Source organism: Rhinolophus sinicus, linkage group LG13 (assembly GCF_036562045.2).
Source record: "Rhinolophus sinicus isolate RSC01 linkage group LG13, ASM3656204v1, whole genome shotgun sequence".
NCBI lineage: Eukaryota > Metazoa > Chordata > Mammalia > Chiroptera > Rhinolophidae > Rhinolophus > Rhinolophus sinicus.
Window position 1 is genome coordinate 50,460,145 of NC_133762.1, and position 25,133 is coordinate 50,485,277.

General features: G+C 36.9%; 1 protein-coding gene across 9 annotated transcripts in view; it reads right to left on the minus strand.

Annotated features, from left to right (window-relative positions):
- The window catches only part of TASP1 (taspase 1), a 251,926-nt gene that overhangs the window by 113,852 nt on the left and 112,941 nt on the right, over nucleotides 1-25,133 (minus strand). The window lies entirely within an intron of this gene.

Genomic DNA, 25,133 nt, shown 5'->3' on the forward strand with positions numbered 1-25,133 from the left:
GATCCAAGTCTTGTAACTCTAAGTAACATGCTTGTTCCATGATATCTGTCCCTGCAGAAATAAGGTTAATGTCATCATACAAATAAAGGACATAAAGGCAAAGTAAATTCAAAAGCCTCAAATCCCGAATCTATAGTCAAGATCAAAGTAATGATTATTGCAGATAAGTAGCATAACAAATTCTGATACCAATATTCAGGACTGTAGATAGCCCCCACATTTAATCACAACATTCTAGAAATAGTCACTAAGCAGGTCCTAAAGGAATAATGCTAAAATTTTGCACCAAGGCCATAGCATGCAGTTTATGAGTTAAAAAAAGAAAAAAAGCCAAGGCACAGTTATAAACATCTACAATAACGTAGATGTAACATAAAATAAATATTTCAGTATATATATTGATTATATATATAGTATAAAGCCCACAAACAGAAAGAACATAAGCAAGACAGTTATACTGTACCATAAATTTAACCTATAACTACTAAACCAGCCATATATATTAAACATTTAATTAATAACTTTCTTAATGACAAAATTTAGAAGTGATTTATGGGGGTGATTTGAATGGCCAGGGCCTCTTTAAAAACTGAAAAGGAAGTTTGAGTTGATGTTATTTCTCAATAAATTCCTCTGTACAAAGAAGAGGCAATATAAATCATTTCATCAGTTTTAAAGCTGTACGCAGAGTTTAAAAATAACATTCAATATTTAGAGGCTTCATGAAGTATGATGGGGAAAAGTTTTAAATCTGCTCACCACTCACTGCATATCCCTTTCTCTATTCAACACAGTGTCAAGGGTGGTTCTGAGATTGAATAAAGACGTAAGAATTCTGAAGGTAGAAGGGGAAAATGGTAATTGTATTCATTTGTCTAGATCAGAGTAGAATTTAAGGAATAATAAGAAATGGTTGCAAAGCTACCATTTCTATCATATAAGCAGATAAAAGAAGGGAAAAGCAAAATAGGTAGGCCACCTCAAATGGGATAATGCAGCAAAGAGCAAATAAACAATACAAAATGTAGCACATTTCACGGTTTCCACTTGACACTATTATTAAGAAATAATGCTAGTAAAAGAAGGAAATACACTCACTTGTATTACTTTTTAACTTTTTATTTTAGCGAAGAAATTTATTTACAATTTTATTCAAAGTTACCTAATATTGTGCTTTCTAATTTCTCCTTGGTCATGAGGGGGAAAAAAGCTGTATCTTTGCCTAAAATTAAACAGTCTCAGGAAATTCATAGAATTCGCCATGAAAATCCATGTAGAGATTCCACTGGGCCCACAAACCCCAAGTTAACAACCCACACAGCTATTATTTTATTTAAAAATCTATAAGCATATGGTTATAAACCAGCAAGCTAAACTTTCATTTTGATTTCCAGTAAAAATACTTCCTGCTGGGACCATGAATTCTACATGACAAAGGCAACAGTGACACTATTATTACCTAGAAGCTAACATGAAAATTTCAGTTAAAATACTGAAATTAGATTATCGTGTTAGAATCATACCAGTATCTGTTAAAAAGAAACAGGGATCCTTTAAGAAATGGCTGGTTCTGGGTCTGGCTAAAAAAGTATCCAAGAGGAGTCTGAGATATCTTGTTCTACTGAAAACCAAAAAAGCTATCAAAGATAGTTACGTCAAAGACCAACTTTATAGTTACGTCAAAGACCCCATTAAGAAGCCAACTTAATGGGGCTTTCATTGACAAAAGATGGAACAATTTTACCAGCAAAAAGAATAATGGTCCCAAATTCTTTAATATGTCTTACTAACCACCAAAATTGATCCCTTGGGTTTCTATTTCTAGTTAGGATAGAGAAATTTTAAAAGTCCATCACTCCCACCCTAACAACAAGCCAGATAAGCTACAACAAATTTTTAATGTTTTTAAAACTCAGAGAGAAGACACTGCAAAGATATCTCAATGAACTGAATTTCCAAAAGGGACAAGCCTTTCCTATCACAGAAGAGGTCAATGGCCCTTTTTTCTTCCAAGAAGCAGTGGGGCAAAAGAGAAATGCTATAAATGAGGCTAAGGAGACACTGGTTGAACATTAACAAACTTTAAACGACCACATGTGGGCTGACACAATGAATTAGAATCCAGAGAAGCTCCGTTTCTGAGCAAGTCTGATTCTATTCACTAACTCTTTCCTGCAGGTCTTCACCAAGAGCTCCAAAGACCTGGGGCAGCGCAGGAGAACTGAAGGAAATCCACATGCCTCAATCACACAGGTCCTCCCTAAGTGCAAAGCAGCAGCACACTGAAGGCTGGGAACAGAACAGGAAAACAAAAAGAGAGCCCCCTCCACCAACATGGATGCACAGAGCTATCACCTAGTACAAATGGCTGCCAAACAATGGGAGATGGCAGAAGAGCTAACAGAAATCCCTCAGAGGCAAATTGGGTCTTCCCTAAGTGCACTGCAGCAGTCCTCCAAAGAGTAAGGGCAGAGCAGCAAGATGGAGGAAGATCTCAGCAGTGCAGAAAGATAGGGGTGGGAGCTAAAATCTACATAGTGAACCAATAAGCTTGCAGCCAGGCTGTAAACAAAAGAAATCGGGGAGAGGGAGAAGTGGAGGATGGGAAGAGAAAAGAAGAGGGGGAGGGAGAGAGAGAGAAGATTCATCACTAACAGATCTGAACTATAAAAATGCTAAAGGGCATTCTTCTATCAACAGAGAACTTGATAAAGAGAACTTGTGGTACGTGTATACAATGAAGTATTACTCAGCTATAAAAAAAGAATGAAATCGTCCCATTTGCAACAATATGGATGGACCTTGAGAATATTATGCTAAGTAAATAAGTCAGACTGAGAAAGACAAATACCATATGATCTCACTTATATGTGGAATCTAAAGAACAGAATAAAAGAGCAAACAAAACAGAAATAGACTTAGAGATATAGGAAAAAAACTGTTGGATGTTAGATGGGATGGGGAAGGGGATGGGGGAGAAGGTGAAGGGATTAGAAAGAGCAAATTAGTAGACACAATATAGTCATAGGGATATGAAATACAGATTGGGGAATATAGTCAATAATGTTGTAAAGATTATATAAGGTGCCAGATGGACACTAGACTTATCAAGGGGATCACTTCATAAACTGTGTAGCTACATGACCAACGCGCTGTACAACCAAAGCTAAAGTCGAATAATATTGTATGTCAACGATAAGTAAATATATATACATATATATGTATGTATGTGTGTATGTATGTATGTATGTCACAGGAGGTGGAGTACAGCATAGGAAGATAGTCAATGGGATTATAACAGCTATATAAGATGTCAAAAGGGTAGTAGCTTGGGTGAGGGGATTATCATTTTGTGAGGGGTGTAAAGGTCTATTATGTTGCTTTGTACATCTGAAACTAATAAAAAAAATTACTAAAGAGCATTCTTTAGGCTAAAGGGAAATAATACCAGAAGAAGCCTGGTATTAGGAATAAAGAGTACCAGAAAGAAGAACTAGTTAGGTAAATTAAAAAAAAAAAAAAAAAGCTTTTTTTAAAGCCATTAAGTGTGTGTGTATACATGTGTGTGTGCATGTGTGTCTTTTTCTTTTAAAAGATAACTGACTCTTTAAAGCAAAAATGATGGTGTATTGTGGGATTTATAACATAATATAGACTTTAAAATATATGCCAAGAGCTCAAAGGGTGGGAAGGAAATAATGGACTTATACTGTCAAAATGATCTTACATTGTTTGTGAATATACTATTATTATAAAGTAAACTCTGGTAAATTAACGGTGCATATTGTAATCTTGAGAGCAACCACAAAAAACCACAATAAACAGAAGTATAACAAAATGTTAACAAAGGAAAAAAAAGTTAACAAAGGAGAAAAGAATGAAATACTAAAAAATACTTAACCCAAAGGAAAACAAAAAAGAACAGAAAAACAAAGAAAAAAGAAAAAACAAAAAGCAAGATGGAAGGTTTAGCCCAATCATGTCAATAATTACAATACATGTAAATGGATTAAAGACTCCGTGTAACAGGCTCAGATTATCAATGTGGATTAATCTTTAAATAGGAAGGGCCTAGTTTGATTATAACAGATATACTTTAATATAAAAACAAGATAGGCCAAAAGTAAAATGAGTGGTAAATTATATATAAGATAAGCACTAAGCATAAGAAAGCTGACGTGACTCTATTAATGTTAAACAAAATAAATGTCAAAACAAAGAGGATTATCAGAGATAAAGGAGTATATTTTATAATGATAAAAGTGTCAATCTGTTAAAACATAATAATCCTAAATGTATATGTACCTAATAACATCTAAATACAGAGCTGTATTTAGATTACTTCCAAATGTTAGAGCTTCTACATGAAGGGGAAAAAATAATAATGGATGCAAAGAGCTAAAACACATCAAATATACAAAAATCCATACATTGACAATTTCCCATATGAACAAATAAATACAGATTTAAAAATAAGTAAAATAAAATCTAATTGAGCATACTAGAAAATTGCCTGGGTATCATCTCATTATTTTGAAAATTGATGTATAAATAAAAAGACTTGAGCATCTTTTCTACCTTTTCTGTATAAACTATATCTCTGGAGAGCCAAATAGATGATGAAGAAAAGGTTTTCTTTTTAGAAGCATTCCAGCAAATAAATGCAGGAGAAATCATAGAATTCTGCGATATAAACACACAGTGGAATAGTTACATAAAAGTTAAAATAAACGCACTAGAGTTATAGAGCAACTATATGGACCATATTATGAAAATATAATATTTTTAAAAAGCAAGTCATAGAGAACTATATACCATATGATACCATGCTCCTATAGCTCAATAAAGATCACAAAAATAAACAATGTGTTCTTTAGGATGCATACATGTGTGATTAAACTTTTTGGTTTTTTTTAATGCAAAGAAATGAAACACAAAATTCAGGATAGTGGTTATCTCTGGGGAAGAGGCAGGGGTTTGGGAAAGAGTAGGAATAAATACAACACTATTACTAATGTTCATACTAAGCTGATGATAAATTCAAGGGATTTGATTTTAGTTTTATGTTTTATAATTACATATATAATGCAATCTTTTATATGTAGCCAATAATGCAATTTAAAAATACTTAGTTCTTAATAAGAAGAAAAGATATAATCAGTCAGTATCTACCAAAATCCTTAAAAATGTCCATTCCTTTTCAGTCATAAAGTATATTTCCAGAAATGTATGGTAAGGAAACAGACAATGATACAAAAGCTATGTACAAGAAAAATCACTGTCATTAGAACAGCAAAAATAAATGAATAAATAAAAACAAAAACCAGGAAACAACCCAACGGTCATACTAAGAAACTAAAATAAAAATAGAATTTTATGCAGCTATTTTCAAATAATAAAGTTACTATTTAAATCACTAACTTAGGAGTTAGTCAATTCCTACCTAAACTTTATGAGTTAAACCAGGGATACTTACTTAAAGCGGGGCAATCTATGACTAAAAATCACATGAAATTTTACTAGAATTTTGTACACATTTACACAAGTTCACACGCTTGGTTCTAAGAAGAGAATCCCTAAGTTTTTAGAGTCTCAAAGGGAGAATGGTTACTCAAAAAAAACAGTGTGTCATTAGAGTAGTCTCTAAAGATGACCGACCCCCACTGAACAGAACTTCCCGGTATTCATGCCCTTATGTGATGGCCTCCCACTAAATCTGTATTGGTCCTGTGATTCACTTTAACAAACATAATGCCAGTCTCAGGCCTAAGCCCTTAAGCAGGCCTGACAGCTTTCGCTTTTGTATTTTCAGAGTCCTGAGCTACCTTGTAAGCAGTCCAGCTACCTTGCTGGAGAGGCCACGTTAGAGGAGGAGAAGCCCTGATACTCGTGACAAGGGAGCAAGGCCAAAGCACACCAACTAAGCCCAGCCTTCTGGTTGTCCCCAACAAGGCACCAGCCATGTGATGAAGCCATCATGGATCTAGGTAAGCCACCAACTGACTGCAGCCACGTGAGACTCCCCAAGCATAAGAGGCAAAAGAAAAAAACTGTCCACATGAGGTCCACTTAACACACATAACCATAAAAGATAAGAAAATGGTGGTTCTTCTAAGCCATAATGTTTGAGGGTGATTTGTTAAACAGCAATAGGTAGCCAAACAGTTAAGGACTGCTGGTTTAGATGGAATAACTTCACCTAATTAAGCACCTAATATGTTGTAATACAACAACTGAGAAAAAACATCTGAAGCTAACCATCAGAGGGTATAACGTCAGTCCTCAGTCCTCTACATAATCCCTGCCCATGTGCTGAGCACGTGAGCACACACACAACGATGCCATTTATAACAGTTTCATTGAGCAAAAACAACTTTAGTTACTTTGATTTCATGTACTTTATTTACATAGGCCCTTTTAGTACACATAAATGAAACATAGATCAAGCATCTAACTTTGCCCTTCTATTAAAAGAGATGAAAAGGAGTAAGACCCTCAAATGACCCTTCATTTTAAATATTACAGTGGTTACTTATGTAAATTACCTTCCTTCCCGCTAGACTTCAAAAAAAAAAAAAGTAGACTGAGGTTAAAGGAACTGGTATTTGAAAGGTATTTTATAATGCTAATAAAATAGCATTGTTTATATCACATTAGGACAATTACACTGCTTACTGAAGATAAATACTTTCTCTTTATTAATTTCCATAATTATCTTGCAAATGATACTTGAGAGGAAAATAAATTCAAACAGAACCAGGAATCCTGCCCCAGAACCAAGAAGCAAAGCAGAACATAAACAATATGAAAAAGGCCAGATCCCATTTCATCTATTTAATTTGAGTGAAATGAAGATATAAACAAACTTTGTGGTGGCGCGTTTTTTGGGTGTTTTTTTTTTTTTTTTTTGGTTTTAATCTACTGCATTTGATTTTTCAAAACAAAAACATCCATTTTCCACAGCCAGCTCTCTGTTAGCCAAAAATAATGGCAAGAGGATGGGTTTGGTAAGGGCAGATTTAAATAATAACTGAACTTTTTTAACTCTAAATACCTAACCTGTGACATTTCTGGTAGAATAATAGGTGATTACATTTCAATGTAGCCCATCTTTGTTTCAAATTTCCCTACTGCCATTCTTTAAATTCTTTAGGAACTTGGATACTGTTTGACTTCTCTAAACCTCCGATTTCTTGTTTGAAAATGAGAATCATTACGTAAAAAGTACCTAGCACCGTACCTGACCCCAGCAAATACTCAATAACTGGTATCTGTTGTTATCATACTTATTATTGATCACAAAATGACAGCAAGTGTCAAGTTTAGTAGGATACTGGTAGTTACCAGCACAATATCTATTTTCTTCCTATCTTTGACAGAATCCTGAGTTTGTTCTGCTTTCTACTCTCCCCACCCACAATCAGGTCCATGACCCACAGGCCTGGAATATGCCCGTGACTGGTTCATGGCTAACTCTCCTTTGTCAGTGATTAGCTCAGGAATGGACATGGGACCCAAAATCAGCCAATCAACAAAATGTGAGAAGTCGACTGGGGAGCTTCTAAGGAAAGTGTTTCTGACTCCTAGAAAAGGGCTACAAAAAGAGATTTTTTTTTTTCTTCCTTTAGGTGTTTTCATGTGATGAGTTTTTCTGGCAAGGCAGTAGCCATTCTGCCATCAGCCTGAGGAAGAGATCACCAATGACGACAGCAGAGCAAGCAAGGGACGTGGAGAACTAGATCCTTGATGTCAACCAACCAAGCCTGGAGTCCACCTATCTCTGAACTTCCTGTGCGTGAAATTATACCATTCCTTATTGTTGAAGACAGTTTGAGTTGTGATTATTGTTATCTGCAGCCCAAAGCACTCGAATTACTACAATAATGGAAAGGTGTGAAAACTGTAATGGATTTTATTAAAACTAAACTAAACTAAATTTAAACACTCTTCTCTTCAATAGAACAGAGCCCCATGAATATCTAAAGCTCTTCCACAAGCAGGAACACTAGCTCTGGTTTATCAACATGAAACAAGTCATTTTGCCAATCAGAATCTGACAGTGCTTCAAAATATGCAAAGGGTTACTGAATTCAGTTGAACAGACGTTTATTTCGTACCGACTACATCAGTAAGCCAGCAGCCTCCTCCTCAAGGAGCAACCAGGTTTTGTGAAGAGGATCAGCTTATATCATAGAAGTGGTATAAGTGCTACATCATGACACCACTGACCACAGAGGCAATAACTCTGCGGGGCTGAGCCGGGGAAGGAAGGAAGGAGGCTGCAGAAAAGACATTTGAGCTTAATCTTGAAGAATGAACTAGGCTCCACCAGATGGATAAGGAGGGAAAGGATTCTAAACAGGAGCAGAAAGAGAAACGCACACTCTTGCCTCAAAAAACTGTGCTAAATTGTTTCCATTGCAATGAGAGAAAATAAAGAAATGAAGTGAATGATGATGGCTATGACTCTCTAATAAGAGTTGCCTAGACTTGTAGATCAAAATAAAAATTACCTGTGCAATAAGCACAGTGAATTGCTGAAAACTATCCTTGATGAACTTGATGACATAGGCAGGATTTAACTTGCAAAAGTTTCCCTGAGGAAAGTCCAGGCTGTACGTAAACCCAAGTCTGTACTGCTTATGCTTATACCAGATTCAAACTGGCTACAATTCTGATGTGAAAAGCTACAAAGAAGGAACTGCTACTAAGATATAAAGTGAAATCAAGGCAGATAAAATGAGTGACACAAATGAAGATATGTAAGACAAATACATGAAAAATATTTCCATTAGGAATATTTTATATCTCTATTCCACTAAATTTACTTTAGCATGAGAAAGTTTAACAGATAAAGCAGAGGCAAACCTAAATTTTAAAGATAAGGAAGAAGTCAGATGAAACACATGCTCAGTAAATCTTAAATCCTTATTGTCCTCTGACATGAATTTTATAAGCTATTTTAACTATAAGAGCCAAATAGTCTTTTATATTTCTGAGAAAAAACCACCACATTGTTATAGTAGAATTCAATCAGGAGCTAATTATTCTGTTATCCATATTAGTAAACAATGACTAATATGATGGATTACAACACAAAAAATTTACCAGTAAATTCTGAATAATCAGGAAAACATTCTCACTTAGGGCTAGAATATAGAAAGAGATGGAAAAAACAGAACTCCTCAGCATTACAAAATACACAACTCAGTCCCCACAGGACATGTAATGGTGCAAAGTGATAACATCTATGATACCCAGCATAACTGTATGTCTCTCCTCCATAAAGAAAGCTGTCCCAGTCCTGGGACAGGTGGACATACCCTTTGAACCTGCTCCCTTCATTATGACTCAAACCCAAGTCTGATTCCCAAGCCCATGATCTCTCGTACCCCAAACTGCCTCCAGAGTGTACCTGCTCTCTTATTCAGTGTGGGTACATGTAGACCTAAAATAGCACTGTGGGATTATAATGAAGTCTCTCATTCTTTGATGTCTAACATGGATTTTTTAAAAAATGATTACCATGCTTTCCACTAGCCAGTGCGTGTTGGATTTTTTTTTTTTTCATCAAAGCCAAAAGACAAATACAACACACAAATTTTCATATGAACAAAACATTCTGAAAATAAAAATGTAAGTTATCCTTTGGTCATGACGTGTTATATTGTGGGCTTGATCATGCTGAGATTCACTAATTAGAACCATGGCATGTGCTCAACAACAAGTTATCCAAAATGCAAACTGTTTCTGTCTTACATTTACGTATCTCTACTTTTTTTCCATGATTCACCAATAAATCTTTTTGCCCAAACTAACCAGCCACCATGGACAGAGCTGGTTAAAACAAAACACATCTGATTCAGTATTATGTCTTTGTAACCCCTCTATCAGCAACTTTTAGAGTTAGCAGTTCATTTTATCCACTTCTATTTGCAACAAGAACCTTGGTTAAAGTGTGTCAGGGCTAGGTGTACCCCAGATGAGTCTGGAAACATAAACAGAATTTCTGCCAGCACCATAATCCTGTCTCATGGTTCCCTATCCATGCGGGCCCATGTGGTCACTTATTAAAGTATCTGTTAACGCTCTCAGGGATGCTTAGGGTCAAGAATGTACACCAGATCTGCTTAGCTTCAGACCCACCCACACATGAAAAAAGAGACTGGTAACTTGTAAGGGATGAATATATAGGTAAGGCACAGTGGGGACAGCAGCCCTGGCCTATCGAAATGTTGTCTTGCTACTTAAAGTATGATCTATGGACCAGTAGGATCGGCATCACCTGGGAGCTTGTGAAAAATGCAGAATCCCAGGCTCCTCCCAGACTCCCTAAAGCATGGTCTGCATTTTAACAGGTGATTCATGCGTGCTAAAGTGTGTAAACAGTAGATATTTAAAAAAATAGCCTGAGAAACTTTCTAAAGATACTCCATTAAGATTATTGTCCCAAATAACTCTCAGAAATAGGAAGCCTAAACCAAAGCCTGAGTATAAAGAACCATGTCCCTTACACTGAAAATGTCCAGGGAAACCTTAAGAGGAACTGAAGATCTATACTTCAAGCCTCTGAGCCCTAAAGCCCTGAATTCCCTGGGCATCAATTTTTTCATAACAGCTTGCCAACATCAGATATACTATGTACCTTCAGAAAGTGATGAGTTATACCATGTACAACTTTCATAGCAACAAATTATCAATTTACAAAACTCAAAGTCAACATATTGTGCCTCACAGTCATTTAAGCTGGCAAGACTTTAAAGTACACACAAATCTGAAGTAATGCGTTGGAAATATTTGATTTATGTTAAACAGTGCTCTGGAATTTAAACATTCGTACGCTCAACCAAACCCTATGCCTGGCCAATGGGCTCACTGACCAGCTTCCATATACCCTTCCAACATATACTGCCCAGTTAAATTTTTAAGACCCTTCTATGTATTTTTTAAATAAATCTTATTTCAAGTACATTTCCTGAGCTGAAAAGAACCACTACCACCACAATACAATAATACCCCAAACGGCCCTGTGCTAGAAAAGGCACTGCTTGTATTGAGTGAACTCTGCCTCTAACAAGAACCTTCTAAAGAAGGAACTAAGATGGCAAAGCCACGAAGGCCGTCAGTCCAGTAAGGAACACGAAGCAGCGTGTCAGAAAGAAATTGTTTTTCTGCTCCTTTTGATGGGTTCTGCTTTCAAGTCAGGAAATTAGAAACAGGTGTGCCAGAGGGCACACACATCCTCGCTCCACACTGAAAAACACGCGTTTTCAATTTTCAAACATGAAAGGGACTCCTGTTGAATGAAAGAAGAAATGAAAATCCAGCTCTGTTTCTGTGAACCATATGAAGGGAGCTTAGAAAGTCTTTGACAAGTTGCTCGACTTACTCCCTCTCCAACTGACAGCAGGTAGTACTCGACAATAGGAAGGAAAGGCATTCTTTCAAGTGAGAACAATCAAAGGGAGAATTACATTAAGGATCATAGCATTGGCATTTTAACCCATCACTTGATCTTATGCTTCTGTTTCTACCATTTCTTCGCCTTGTGTTTTAAAATAAGAAGTCTGTTCTTTCACAAAACAACAACAAAGCAATGCAAAATAAGTATCTGGCAAAAAAAAAAAAAAGTCTGAGAAAGCACAAACATCAAAAGAACATCTTGGGGCTCATCTGATGCACTATAACCCACGTCTACAATCTCTTTCAGAGAAAGACCTGCTTTTCTTCATGATGTGCTGAGCTCTGCTCAAGTGCTGGACACAATTTAGTGAGCATATGAGTGTGGTGGCTGGTGCCAAGCTTAGAGACAACTGGTTTTGGTGGGACTTTGGGGACAGGGTGTAGGGCAGGAAGGGAGATGCACTAATAGCTGCAACAACACACAGGCTGGCAGGTGCACTGAGGTGCCTACAGAAACCCTTTGGGAGGCACAAAAGTGTCCATTCTTAGGTACCTGGATGCAGCAGAGCCTCTTTCAGGGTTAGCAAGTCTCTGGTATATCCAATATTTCAATGTATTTCTAGGCGGGCAAGAAAGTTTCCTATAAGACAGACAGTAGATTAGCAGTTGCCAGGGCCCAGGAGGAGTGAAAGAGGCGGCTATGGGGGGTAAATGGAGTAAGTGCTAATAGATTTCTTTTGGGGCTGATGAAAATGTTCTGAAATTAGTGGTGATAGTTGCGTAACTGTGAATACACGAAAACCACTGAATGATACACCTGAAAGGGGTAAATGTTATACTATGCAAATTACATCACAATAAAACTGTTATTTAAAAAACAAACAAAAAAGAAACTTTCCTATATTATCAAGTAAGGCCATAGATTCGATGTACTTTGAGGGCAGGGAGTATCTTTACTTCTCTTTTATCATACCCAGGCTGGAGTACAAGATAAGAGTCTCTAAAATAGCTGTTGTTTTACAGCACGAGAGCAATTATAAGTCATCTTACATAAGAGCAAGATACCGAACTTATGTACTCATATGCATGAAAAGACATCTTTCATATCCTTTAAAATTATGTTTTGAATGATATTTATTGATACATAAAAATGTTCATTATACAATATTAAATGGACAAATCATAATGCAAGCTAAACAATATTGTTGCTTTATTTTATCTGCCAAAAATATTAACATACTGTCACATGGGACAAAATTATCAGTTTCATTTTCCAAATTCCTTTCAATGAGCCTGTGTTATTTCACAATCAGAAAAAAATCCACTCATTTAAAACCTCTAAGATACATGATAACTAAAGCTGTCACACTAAACTGGCTTCCTGGGAAATAATCTACCATAATTCAGAATTCTACTTTATTTTGAACCATCAGTGACTTTAGTTACATAAAAAGTAGACATAATACAATAATAGTTATTCAGACATGAAGTGACTTAATTAGAGTAAGCAACAGTCTCAGAATAGAATTCCTATCCCAAATAATTACTTTACTTCTTGGAAATGTGCTGGTAGTTTATGTACTCTGTTATCTATAAATGAACATTATTTCTTCCCCACCCCCACTAACTAAACAGTCCAAGGAGTCAAGTGCTTTTAAGATGATGTTTATAAATGTTAGGGTTTTTATCTATGCTCATATCTAGAAATAATAATTCACAAAAGGATTTCTCGTGGCATTTTTCCCAACCCTACATATTATATCCCAAATTATTTCAGCTTAAGTGGCTGCTCCTTACCCTGAGCCCTGTAAGAATTTTGTTGAGTGTGACAAGATTATGAAAGTTTATTATTTCACAAGGACAAGAAGCTTCTGAGTAACCAGTTTCACCATGTAAGTGAGAACAGCACTGCCTAATGAGACAGATAAAAGAACCAGAGTGGGCAGAAGATTCTGGATTCCACCCCAGTAGAACTAACAGCAATGTATTTAACTCCTTGACCAGTTTTGTCTCTCATTATCTGAATCATTGCTCATCATTCCAGAGCAACCTGAGAGATGAAAGACTTACCTGTCTTCATCTATCTTCCAAAGAATGAGCATCTCCCTCCTCAAAAGGGTCTCAATTTTATACAAAATAAAATTTAAATACTTAGTCAAGGCCATCTAGAGACCACCACATAACACCCCAAATTAAGTTCCACATACTTGCACTCACCCCTCTTCTTCAGGTAGCCTCTGTTCTGATCAGAACACACCACTCTCAACCCTTCACCTAACTTCCTCTCAGCCCTGGGCTTGAACTAGCTCATTCCTAAATGGACCTGTCCATACTGAATGTTTTTCCTCTTTATCCCCCGCACCTCCAAACAAATTGACATGCTGAAGCCCTAACCCACAACGTGATGGTATCTTGAGGGAAATAATTAGGGTTAGATGAGGTCATGAAGGTGGGGCCCCATAATGGGATTAGTGTTTATAAAGAAGAGGAAGAGAGACCAGAGCTCTTCCTCTTCTTTTTTTACTGCTACCATGTAAAAACACAGCAAAAAGATGGCCATCTGCAAGCCAGGAAGAAAGCCCTCACCAGGAACCCAATCTGTCGGCGCCATGATCTTGGACTGCCCAGCCTCTAGAGCTGTGAGAAATAAACATCTGTTGTTGAAGCCACACAGTCTATGCTATTTTGTTATAGTAGCCCAAACTGAAATACTGCTTGAATGTATTTATTTGTTCATATTTCATTCACATCATTCCCTTCAACAAACATCAGTGAAGAAAACTGATGCAAATTCCAATCTTCATGGAGTTTCATAGTAGAGTCAGATAGAAATAAACAAAAATAAATACGTAAAAGTAACAAAATATTAGGCAATGATGTATATTATGGGGAAAACAATAAAACATTAGGGGGACAGGAAATGTTGGCTGAGGGAAGATTTACATGTTTAAATAGCGCAGTCAGGGAAGATCTCAGTGAGCAGGTGAATTATCTTAATAAAGAGCTGATGAGGTGGAGGGGGCAGGGGCTTAAGATACTGAGGGTAGAGAGCTAAATGCAAAGGAAGCAACTCAAGCAAAGGTCATAAGGTGGGACTATGCCTGGCATGTGTGAAGTACAGCAAAGTGGCTAATATAGCTGGAACTGAAAGAGAAGAAAAGCAAGATTAGAAGTCCAAGGGGAAGTTGGGGAGCACTGCATCTAGGGCCTCCTAGGCCCTTCGTAAAGACTTTGGCTTTTCCTTTGGGTGAAATGAGAAGCAGTTGGACAGTTCAAAGAGGAGGTGTAACACATGATTTGACTTAGATTTGAACACCACCTCCTGTGTTGAGAACTGAATAGAGGGCAAAAAGATCAAACCAGCTAGCCAAGATGTGGAAACAACTTAAATGTCCATCAATAAATGAGTGAATAAAGAAAATGTGGTATACACGTATAATGGAGTATTACTCAGCTTTAAAAAAAGAAGGAAATCCCGCCATGTACAACGACATGGACTAACCTTGAAGACATTATGCTAGGTGAAATACGCCAGTCACAGGACAGATACTGCATGATTCCACTTATATGGGGTACTTAAAATAGTACAACTCATAGAAGCCGAGTGTAGAGTGCCAGGGGTTGGGGAAGGGGAAATGGGGACTTGCTATTCAAAATTCATAAAGTTTCAGTTATACAAGATGAATAAGTTGTAGAGACCTACAGTACAATATTATGCTTAATACATAAGTATGCTTAATACGTAAGTTAACTTAACACATAAGTTAACAATTATGTGTTATAGATTTAAAAATTAGTTAAGGTTGCACTCAAAATGACAAAGTAGGCTTTGATTCATCTCCTCTTATGGGCACACCAAAACTACAACTACATATAGACTAACCATCACTAACAATGACCTGAAGACCAACTAAACAGATTTTCTACAACCAACAAGGATATAAAGAAAAGATCATATCGAGATGGGTAGGAGGGGCAGAGGCACAGTCTAGTCAGGACATACACCACTGGTGCAGCAACCATGGAGGACCCCACTAATGAGCGAAGAGTCCAAACCCCACATCAGGCTCCCCAGCCTGGGAGACCTGTACTGGGAAGCAGAGCCCCATAAGATCTGGCTATGAAAACTAACAGGGCTTATATCTGGAAGGGCCAAAGGGCTGCAGGAAACCAAGAATCTAGTCTTAAAGAGCTTGTGCACACACTCATTCACTCCAAGGTCCAGAGGAGAGACAACAGTTTGAAAAATGCTTGGCCATATGTGAAAAAGATACACTAACTAATTTTAGGGCCAGTGACAGAGGGACAGTGACTTGTTGGAACTTATCCTGGAGACACAAGTGCTGGCAGGGGCCATTTTCTCTTTGTTTCTTTTATTATACTCTCCTACCACCTAGCTGTCCCTGTGCTGGTGGGCACCAATTCTGACACTCCCTTTCAACCTTTCATCCCACTCTGGTGTTTCCCTGAGTTTGCACCGTGCCCAACCTGCTCACCAAGGCCAGAGACGCTCCCAAATAGCTCCAGCCCTGAAGCACACAGCAGGCAGCCTCAGCTGGGCAACAGAGTCCCTGCCAAATGACTCCAGTCTCAACATACCTGGCAGGCAGCCTCGGCCAGCACTGGAGCCCCTCTACAGTAGCCCCTACTCTGGGGGGGGGGGGGGCAATCCCTACACACTGGCATTCCTGCAACAGCTGAGACCAAGCCTTGCTGGGAACCAACCCTGCCCACCAACATGCCTGAAGCAGTAGTGGCAAGGCCTCAAAGACAGCTCTGCAGGGGACCAGCTCTTCCCACCAGCATGTCTGCAGCAGTCAAAGCCAGGCCTTGCAGCCAGCTGGCCTGGGGCCAACTCCACCCACCAGCACACCCACAGCAATCACAGACCAAGCACAACAGGAGGGAACATGCAACCTCACAAAGACCACCCCTGGAGCACCTAACTCTGGTTATCAGGGGGATTATGCTACTGGACCCCACAGGACACCTTGTACATAAGGCCACTCTTTGACCAGAAGACATAGCTGACCTACCTAATACATACAAACAAACAGAGAGATAAGTAAAATGAGAAGACAAAGGAATATGTTTCAAAGGAAGAAACCCGAGAAAACCCAAGAAAAAGAACTATATTTAAAAAAAGATGAGCAGTATAACAAAAAAAAGAGGCTCAAAGTAATGGTCATAAAAATGCTCACCAAACTCAGTACAAAAATTGATGACCAAAGTGAGAACTTCAACAGAGAGATAGAAAATATAGAAAAGAACCAATCAGAGCTGAAAAATATCATAACCAAAATAAAAAAATACACTAGAGAGAATCAATATCAGATTAGATGATAAAAACTAATAGATGTGTGATCTGGAAGACAGGGTAACGGAAATTACTCAATCAAAATAGAAAAAAGTTTTGAAAAATGAGTATAGTTTAAGGGACCTCTGGGACAACATCAATCATACTGACAATTGTATTATAGGGGTTACAGAGGGAGAAGAAAAAGAAAAAAAAAGAAAGAAAACCTATTTGGAGAAACAATAGCTGCAAACTCCCCTAATCTGGCAAAGGAAACATCCAAGTCCAAGAGGCACAGAGAGTTCCAAACCAGATGAAGCCAAAAAGACAAATACCAAGACACACACATCATAATTAAAATGTCAAAAGTTAAAGAGAAAGAGAAAAATCTTAAAAGCGGCAAGAGAAAAACAACTCGTTACATACAAGGGAACCTCCCCATAAGACTATCAGCTGAGTTTTCAGCAGAAACTTTGCAGGGCAGAAGGGAGTGACATGATATATTCAAAATGATGCAATAGAAAACCTACAACCAAGAATACTCTACTGGCAAGGTTATCATTCAGAATTGAGTTTCCCAGACAAGCTGGAGGAGTCCATCACCACTAAACTGGCATTACAAAAAATGTAAAAGCGACTTCTTTAGGCGGAAAGAAAAGTCCAAAACTAGAAATAAGAAAACATATGCAATATAAAAATTTCACTGGTAAAGGCAAACATATAGTAAAGGTAGTAAATCAGCCACTATTAAAGGTAGTAAAAAGGTTAAAAGACAAAAATAGTAAAATCATCTGTATCTACAATAATTAGTTAAGGAATACACACACACACACACACACACACACATACATACATACACACACACACACACACATACACACACAAAAAACATGAAAAACATAAAATGGGTAAGTGGTGTGAGTAAAAATGTAGTGCTTTTAGAATGTATTTAAACTTAAGAAACCATCAATTTAAATAGACTGCCATATAAATAGGTTGTTATATAAAAATCTCATAATAACTGCAAACCAAAAACTTATAATAGATACACAAAAAGTAAAGAGAAAGAAATCTAAACAAAACACTAGAAAAAAGTCATCAAATCACAAGGGAAAAGAGTAAGAGAAGGAGGTCTACAAAAACAACCAGGAAACAATTAACAAAATGGCAATGAGTACATACCTATCAATAAGTACTTTAAATGTAAATGGACTAAATGCTCCAATCAAAAGACATAGGGTAGCTGATTGGATTAAAAAAACAAGACCCATATATATGCTGTCTACTAGAGACTCATTTCAGATCAACAGACATGGACTGAAAGTGAAGTGATAGAAAAGATATTTAATGCAAAAAGAAACAAAAAGAAAGCTGGGGTAGCAATACTGATAACACACAAAATAGACTTTAAAACAAAGACTGGAACAAGAAACAAAAAAGGGCATTTCATAATGATGAAGAAGAGAGTTATATATCCAAATACACAACATAGGAGTACCTAAATATGTAAAGCAAATATTAACAGACATAAAGGGAGAAATTGAAAATAATGCAATATTAACAAGGGACTTGAACACTCCACTTACATCATCCAGACAGAAAACCAAGAAGAAAACAGTAGCCTTAAATGACACATTAGATCAAATGGTCTTAATAGAACATTCCATCCAAAAATAGCAGAATACACATTCTGTTCAAGTGCACACGAAACATTCTCCAGGAAAGGTTACATGTTAGGCCACAGAACAATTCTCAATACATTTAAGAAAAGGGGATGGACAGTTAGCTGAGTTGGTTAGAGCACAGTGCTAATAACACCAAGGCTGCTGGTTCAATCCCTGCATGGGCCACTGTGAGCTGTGTCCTCCTTAAAAAAAAAAAAAAGTTATGGTAGTTTGCTTTACCATACATGCACATGAAATAAATTTAAGAAGATGTAAATAATATCAAGCATCTTTTCTGACCATAACAGTATGAAATTAGAAACCAATTACAAAAAGAAAACTAGAAAAAACACAAACATATGGAGGCTAAACAACATGCAATTAAAAAAACAAATGGATCAATGAAGAAATCAAAGAGAAAATTAAAAAACAAAAAAATTGACACGAATGAAAATGGAAATACAACGTACCAAAATCTATAGGACACAGAAAAAACAGTTCTATGAGGGAAATTTATAGTGATACAGGCCTAATTTAAGAAACAAGAAAAAGAAAATCTCAAAAAATCTAACAGGTTAGATTTAAATCTAAAAATCTAACCTTTTAGATTTTTTGAGATTTTTAGACTTCCTAAAGGAACTAGAAAAAGAATAAACAAAGCTCAAAGTTAGTAGAAGGAAGGAAATAAGGATTAGAGTGCAAATAAACAAAATAGAGACAAAAAAAAGATCAATGAAACTAAGAGTTTGTTCTTTGAAAAGATAAATGAAATTGATAGAACTTCAGGCAGACTCATAAAGAAAAACAGAGAGAGGGTCCAAATAAATAAAATTATAAATGAAAGAGAAGTTACAACTGACACCAGTGAAATACAAAGGATCTTGAGACTACTACAAACAATTATACACAACAAACTGGATAATCTAGAAAAAAATGGATAATTTCCTAGAAATGTATTCGTATAATCTTCCAAGACTAAGTGAGGAGGAAACTGAAAATCTGAACAGGTTGACTAGCAGTAACAAAATTAAATCAGTAATAAAAAAAACTCTCAATAAACAAAAGCCCAGGGCTACATGGCTGCACAGGCGAATTCTACCAAACATTTAAAGAAGAATTAATACTACCTATCCTTTTCAAACTATTCCAAATAATTGAAGAGTAAGGGAGGCTTCCAAACTCATTTTATGAGGCCAGCATTACTCGGGTACCAAAACCAGACAAAGACACTACAAAAACAAAACAAAACAAAACAGAAAATTATAAGCCAGTAACTCTGATGAACATAAATGCAAAAATCTTCAACAAAATTTTAGCAAATCAAATTCAACAATACATTAAAAGGATAATGCATGGTGATCAAGTGGGATTTCATTCCAGGGATGCAAGAATGGTTCAATATTCACAAATCAATAAATGTGATACACAACATTAAGAAAACAAAGGATAAAAATCATTTAATCATCTCAATAGATGCAGAAAAAGCATTTGACAAAATTTAGTATCCACTGATGATAAAACCTCTCAACAAAGTGAATATAGAGGGAATATACCTCAACACAATAAAGACCATATATGGCAAACTTACAGCTAACATACTCAATGGTAAAAAGCTAAAAGCTTTTTCACTAAGATCAACAACAAGACATAAATGCCCACTCTCACCACTTTTATTCAACATACTATTGGAAGCCCTAGCCACAGCAACCAGACACCAAGAATAAAAGCTATCCAAATTGAAAAGGGTAAAAGTAAAACTGTCACTATTTGCAGATGGCATATTATATATAGAAAACCCTAAAGAATAAATGAATTTAGTAAAGTTGAAGGATACAAAATTAATATGCAGAAATCTGTTGCTTTATACACTAATAAAGAACTATCAGAAGGAGAAATTAAGAGAACAATCCCATATACAATTGCATCAAAAAGAATAAAATACCTAGAACTAAATTTAACCAAGGGGTGAAAAACCTGTACTCCAAAAACTGGAAGACATTGATCAAAGAAATTGAACACAATGCAAATAAATGGAAAGATATACTGTGCTCATAGATTGGAAGGATGAATACTGCTTAAATGTCTATACTAACCAAAGCAATTTATACATTCAATGCAACCCCTATCAAAATACCAATGGCAGGGCCGGCCTGGTGGCTCAGGCGGTTGGAGCTCCATGTTCTTAACGCCAAAGGCTGCTGGTTCGATTCCAGCATGGGCCAGTGGGCTCTCAACCACAAGGTTGCCAGTTTGACTCCTCGACTCCCTCAAGGGATGGTGGGCTCTGCCCCTGCAACTAAGGTTGAACACAGCACCTTGAGCTGAACTGCCACTGAGCTCCCGGAGGTTCAGTTGGTTGGAGTGCATCCTCTCAACAACAAGGTTGTCAGTACAACTCTCGCAAGGGATGGTGGGCTGTGCCCCTGCAACTAACAATGGCAACTGGACCTGGAGCTGAGCTGCACCCTCCACAACTAAGATTGAAAGGACAACAACTTGACTTGGAAACAATCCTGGAAGTATACAGTGTTCCCCAATAAAGTCCTGTTTCTCTTCCCCAATAAAAAATCTTAAAAAAAAAAAAAAAAAAAAAAAAAAAATACTTACCTATTTAAAAAATAAAATACCAATGGCATTTTTCACAGAACTAGAACAAATAATCGCAAAATTTGTATGGAACCACAAAACCCAAATAGCCAAGCAACTTGAGGGGGAAAGAAAAAGTTGGCAGTATTACGTACAGATTTCAAACTATACTACAAAGCTATAGTAATCAAAACAGTATGGTACTGACACAAAAAACAAACATATAGATCAATGGAACAAAATACAGAGCCCAGAAATAAACCCATGCTTAGATGATCATTTAAACTACAACAAAGAAAGCAAGAATATACAATAGGGAAAGAGCAGTCTCATCAAAAAATGGTGTTGGGAAAACTGGACAGGTATATGCAAAAAAAGTGCAACTAGACCACTTTCTTACACTACGTACAAAAATAAACTCAAAATAGACTAAACACTTAAATGTAAGACCTGAAACCATAAAACTTCTAGAAGAAAACATAGGCTGTAAACTCTTTAACATTGGTCTTAGCAATATTTTTTGGGTATATCACCTCAGGCAAGGGCAACAAAAGCAAAAATAAACAAATGGAACCACATCAAACTAAAAAGGTTTTGCACAGAGAAGGAAACCATCAACAAAATGGAAATGCAACCTATTAAATAGGAGATGATACAGTCATATGCCATTTAATGACGGAAATACATTCTAAAAACTGTGTTGTTAAGTGATTTCGTCATTGTGTGAACCTCACAGATGTACTTACACAAAACGAGATGGTACAGCCTACTATACACACCTAAGCTATATGGTTTATCACTGTATATGCGGTCCGTCATTGACTGAATGTTGTTATGCAGCATATGACTGTACTCGCAAATTATATATCCAATAAGGGGTTAACATCCAAAAAAATAAAGAACTCCTACAATTCAGTCTCAGAAAAACAAACAATCCAATTAAAAAATGGGCAGAGGACCTGAAAAGACATTTCTCCAAAGAAGACTACAGATGGCCAACAGACACATGAAAAGATGTTCAACATCACTATCATCAGGGAAATGCAAGTCAAAAGCACGAGGTATTACCAAATATTTGTCTAAATGGCTATTATCAAGAAGACAAGAAATAACAGGTGTTGGCAAGGATGTGAAAAAAAAGGAAGCCTTCAGTGGGGCTTGTGCACCCACTATGGAACACATTATGGCGATTCCTCAAAAAATTAAAAATAGAACTACTATATGACACAGCAATTCCACGTCTGGGTATATATCTGAAGAAAACAAAAACACTGATTGGAAAAAATACATGCACCCCTGTGTTCAGTGCAGTGTCATTTACAATAGCCAAGATATGGAAGCAATCTAGGTGCTCTATCGATAAATGAATGGATAAAGAAGATGTGGTATATATACACAATGGAATATTATTCAGCCATAAAAGCAAAATGAAATCTTGCCATTTGCGACAACATGGATGGACCTAGATGGTATTATGCTAGGTGAAATAAGACGGATAGAGAAAGACAAATACCTTATGATTTCACTTACATGTGGAATCTAAAAAACAAAACAAAGAACAAACAAAACATAACAGAAACAGATCCACAGACACAGAGGAGAACAAACTGATGGTTGCCAGAGGGGAGGTGCTAGGGGGATGGATGGAAAGGGTGAAGGGGATTAAGAGATACAAACTTCCAGTTATATAATAAATAAGTCATGAGGATATAACGTACAGCATAACGAATATAGTCAGTAATAGTGTAATAAGTTTGTACAAGGACAGATGGTTAACTAGACTTATCAGGGTGATCACTTCGTATGGTATATAAATGTCAAATCATTATGTTATACACCTGAAACTAATACAACATTGCATGCCAACTCTATTTTTTTTTTTTAATGGTTAAAATGGCAAAAAAAAAAAATATTTTTGGTATGGTAGATCTCATGTTAAGAGTTCTTACTATGGTAAAAAAAAAAAAATAAGAATCAACTAATATTTTTTAAAATAATGGTGCATCTTATAAAAGACGGTGACTTCAACTCAACTAATGTAATTATTGAGGCACTACTCTGGGCCAAGAAGTGCCTGTCATGTGTCAACTCATTCAATCCTCATAAAGATTAAGGTAAATGTATTCCTGTTTTGCAAATAACCCTTTGCCAGGGTCACAACCAATGAATGAAAGAGTCTGAACAAAGACCCAGGTATCTACTCTGCTCCCTCCCTATCTAGGCAAATTTCTGTGATGCCAGAACATTAGTCAGAGTTTGCAAGGTCAGCTCCTACCACCCTATCCTCTTCCTACTCCCTACTCATTACTTCCCACACAGTGATGAGAACAAGATGCTGGAGTTTATCCCTCAGGCTAATGACCATATCCTGTCTGGCCTTAGAAGAGTCCTACCCTTACCATAACTATCTTCCTTCTGCCTTTCAATTATCACCTTCCAAGACTATAAACCCAAAATGTAGTCCAGGTCTCCGGACTTTCTGCAACAGCCTAAGGCACAAGTCTTTTTCACTTTGTCCAAACAATTGTAAAATTCTGTGCTCCACCTATCTTCTGATTTGGTCACCCAACTCTGCCATGTGTTTCCATTGTCAACCTCATAGCATCAGACCCAGAAGAAACAAGGGTGATTACACAAAGTCCCACAAATGAAAGGAACTAGAGACTTGCTCTAATATCTTCAGGTTCTGTGGGCTGATGATGGTTAGTCCTTTAACTTGGGAAGAATATAACATGGAAAGCTGGGCATCCAAGTAAGCCTAAAGTTATCTTTAGTCATACAAAACTATCTTCAATGGATACAAGGTGGGCAAAGGAGGAAATACCCAAGGGGAAGGGAGAAAGACCTTAATTTTACAATTTTAGCTTTACCCACACATTGCATTCTAATCAACAGAATCAAATCCATTAAGTGTGTCGTTATTACAACTTCCACATCACCAATTTAAGAAACAAGGGTGGTGGACATCCCAAGGTAACTGAGTGTCTTTTCCAAAGTGACACAGTCAGGCAAGCTCTCAGGATTTCAGCTTATAGTAGAATCCAGGTCTCCTAACATCTATACATGAGAGTAACATTTAAACAACAACAAATGAACTCACTGAACAACATATTGACCAACAATAAAACTGAAACAATACATGATACCAACTGATATGTCTTTGAGAAGATAAATATAAAACAATGAATTATCTATTTTAGACTTTGGTTTACTCAAATACCACAATTTTCCACAGATATAGGGCCATACCTAATTTGGGCACAAGCTAATTCCTAAACATCATGTGTAAAGATTTCCATGTCTACCAATATTACATTAAAAATTAACATTATTCTCATCCCTTCAAAAATAAAAGACTGAAAAGCATCTGAGATCTTGCTTCCCAGTAATTGTCATCAGTTTGGTTCAAATAAACTCTTACACAAATTTTAAAAAAATACTGAAAAACAACTTCTTGCCAATTATATTACTATGGTATAGATCCAACATTAATTCGTTGGGACTTCACCTGATAGGTTAATGGCTCCCAGTCTTATTTTCCCACTGATAGGAGGAATGGATCTAGTTCAAGAGGCTGCTACAATAGGCAGGGAGAATACGGATCTGAAATGACAGAGTCAGGTCAGCAGAAATAGAAAGAAATAAAAATATAAGAATGGTACTAAGATTTCAAGTCTGAGCAAAGAATAGGATAGTGATGGCAATAACAAAGATAGAGAATTCAGGACAAAGACGGCCAAGGGGTGGGAATGAGAAACAAGGTGTTTTATTGAGTCTGCTGAATTTGACTCTACATGACACCCACAGGGACATGTCCAACAGGAAATAGGGAAGGACTCACGTGGGCATCAAGGGCAAAGTCTAGAGTAGAGCTAGACAAGGAAGCCAATACCCTAAGAGATAACTGCTGAAATCACGTGAAAGCATATGGTAAGATAAAGAAAAGACAGCAGAGGCCTGTATCTGTGGTTGTTTGCCACGGGAAGAGTCTATGAAGAAGGCCAAGATGGAGCAAGTCAGAGAAGCACAAAAAACCAAGAGTTCCAGGATCTACGCTGCAGACAGAAAGAAAATAACTGCTTACTGGTACATCAGAGATCACAGAAAGAGTCAAGAGTTACCAGGATAAAAAGGCCACTGGATTGGGTGGTTTGTTAGTGTGGTGGGACAGAAACCAATGTCGC